We start from the raw sequence: 3064 nt of genomic DNA on the forward strand, positions 1-3064 counted from the left end.
ATCCAGTTCTTCCAATGATGGGAAGAAGGTTGACAAGTCGAAGGTGCGATGCTTTCGTTGTCATGAGTTGGGCCATTATGCTACTAATTGCCCAAAGAAGAAATCCAAGAAGGAATCTGGGGAAGGATCTGAAGGTGAGGCAGCCTCACTTGCTTCGTAGTTTGAGTTGGATTTCACACTCTTCACATGCATGGTTTCATCCATGGTGGGAAGTGGTTGGTTTCTTGACAGTGGAGCTTCTTTCCACATGACCGGTGACAAAATTTTGTTCAGTACTTTGGAGGAGAAAGATCTCCAGATACTCATAGCGATGGGTAACAATGAGAAGTATAGTCTCTCAGGTGTAGGCACGGTTATTTTTCAGAGGGAGCATGGAGCTCGCCTTACCTTGACCGATGTCAAGTATGTACCAGGACTGAAGAGAAACTTGGTGTCGATCGCGATGCTGGAAGAGAGAGGCTATGATGTGGTCTTCAGTAAGGGAAAGGTTTTCCTTAGACACATCATCACTAGACAGGTGAAGTAGATTGGTTCACGGGTCAAGAACCTGTATGCTCTTGAGGTTCAAAATGCATGCAAAGCCTTGAGCAGCGAGGAAGCTAATGGAGACTTGGTGGTTGAGAGGCAACGTATATTACCACTCAACATGCAGAGCCATAAGAAGTCTCAGATGATTGTGGAGGAGCCACGATTGGTGAAGCAGCTTTAGGAGGTTGTGGAGCAGCCACAACAAGGGAAGATGAGAGGAGATCGAGTAGAGACATCTACTCATGCAGAGACCTCCAGTAGGGGGAAACTTTGATCCAGGTGGGCTGAGGGATCGCATGCAGCCATACCTCCAGGTAGGAGGTGGGGTGATGTGGATTGATCGTCCCAAGGAGGAGGGGCAGGATCCTTGAGGTACCCAACCTCTTGGATGAGACCTTGCTACGGGAGCCCTGATGTGGAGTAGCAGGAATTGATTGATTGGGTAGAGACAGATGCGGATGGAGCGGCAGAGAGAGCGACAGTGCACGGAATCCCAGGACAGCGCATAGCATGCAGGCTGTAGCAATGCGAGAGGCACAAGTGTTTTGCACAGTGCTAGGTGGCATAGAGAGGTGTGCAATGGTGCGAGATGCATGAAGATGTTGCAGTAGCGCAGATGTCAGAGAGGGAGCACTTGTCAGTAGCATGTAGAGCTTCAACATCAGAGTATGTTCCTAGCCCAATAGAGTGGTCAGTTGGGAGTGTTTTTGTTCCAAGTGTTGTTGGAGAAAAGTGGACCAGGCAGATGTGTTGCATGCAAAAGATTCCAGAGTTACAGGATCGGGTTTGAGAGGAAGCCTTTCATGTTGAGAGGGAGTGTTGAAAAGTGTGCAACAAGAAATTCTTGTTGAGAATGCAACAAGATGATGGAGCTTAGTGGAAAGGAGTTGCCTTCACTAAGTGGTCCTGCAGGCAAGTTTTGGCGCAAAGTCTATTTTTAGACATATGGATCATGGTCTATGAGTTTCAGTTTGTTGTTAATGGATGATTGGTCATGTTGGGAAAAATAGATGGACTTCTATTTTTGGATCACAGCAGGAGTGATCAGAGTCTATTTTTAGACTGCTAGTCAAAAATAGAAAAGTCAAATATTATTGTCTCATAATAATATTTAGACTATAAACTTTATCTTATCCTCTTGGAGCACTTCAGTTTGAGCTACAGATGTGGCACATGAAACTGTCAGAAGGAAATACGCTTTCTTTGTGGGTCAGTTGAGCTATTACATGTAGGACATCAGTTAGAACTCATGTGGTTGAGTTCTGTGGAGTTGGATGAGCAGTTGATGGAGTTGTGTTCAGTTTGACTTAGTTGAACTAGTTGTATTTAGTCTAACTGGCCAATAGACTAAGTGATGAGTTGTGTTAATTAGTTATTAATTAATTCCCTAATTATTAACTTATAATGCAACTGAAGAATACATCAGTTAACTTAGTGCATGTACAGTTCAGTGGAGACAGGTGTTAGAGGTTGAGATTGCTACCAGTTGTGACTATAGTTGTGCATGAGACTTTGCACAATCAAAGGATTGAGTATGCCCATGAGAATTGCATATGCCAAGTGATATAGCCTGTGCTCACGTGATTTCTAGTGTGAGTGATTTTCCAAGGTAAATAGAACTTGGAACGAGTTTGGATTCATTCATTCTCTTGCAGGATTGTGCGGTGGAGGCAGGCAAGCAGCGGAGGAGATTTGGAGATCAGATCTGAGCTGTATTGTGTGTAATAGGTGGAGATAGTACTGGATACTTGTGAAGAGTATTGTACTATGTAATTTTACATTTTCTCAATCATTAATATACAGATAGTGTGGGGTTTTCAGCTGTAAGCTTTCCCCGGGTTACATACTGTGTTAATGTGTGCATGCTATTGATGTTTCATTGTTTTTGATGCTGCTAAATTGTTGATCAACGTAGAGGAGCTTATGTATTGTGCATGTATTCCGCAATAGTGCATGATCAGGATAATCTCTGTTGAATATGTGTTTATTATTCAAAATTTCTACATTATATTAGCAAGGAAAGGATTCAAGGTAAGGGTAAAAAGCTGAAACCAATTCGTTATGGTCCATTTAAAATTCTGGAAAAGATTGGTAATAATGCTTTCAATCTTGATTTTCCTTCATATATGAAAATTTATTCCATTGTTAATGTTGAAAAATTGAGATTGTATCAACCTCCTTTGATTGAATATCAAGGAGAGAATGTTCAAATTCCATCTACTGAAGACTTTTCTCCAGAATTCCTTAATGTGCTTTAGCAAGACACTATACTTGACAGAAGGACAAGGACAACTAAAAGGGGAAGTATTGATTATCTTTGGGTGCATCTCAAAGGTACACATCCATAAAAGGACAAATGGATTAAAGTGGCAATGTGAGGGAATAGTACCCTCATCTGTTCAATAACTGAAAGTGATCCTTTTGAGGTCCAAAAGGCTTCTAGTGGGGAGGAGTGATTAGGTGCTTAGAATTAAGCTCAAAAATCAAATTGTCATAATCTTTTTAAACTCATCTTCATATTGAGGAGCTCATCATT

The sequence above is a fragment of the Pinus tabuliformis genome, chromosome 9, assembly GCF_031772625.1.
Source record: "Pinus tabuliformis cultivar Carrire ecotype Pingquan chromosome 9, CPIR1, whole genome shotgun sequence".
Lineage (NCBI taxonomy): Eukaryota > Viridiplantae > Streptophyta > Pinopsida > Pinales > Pinaceae > Pinus > Pinus tabuliformis.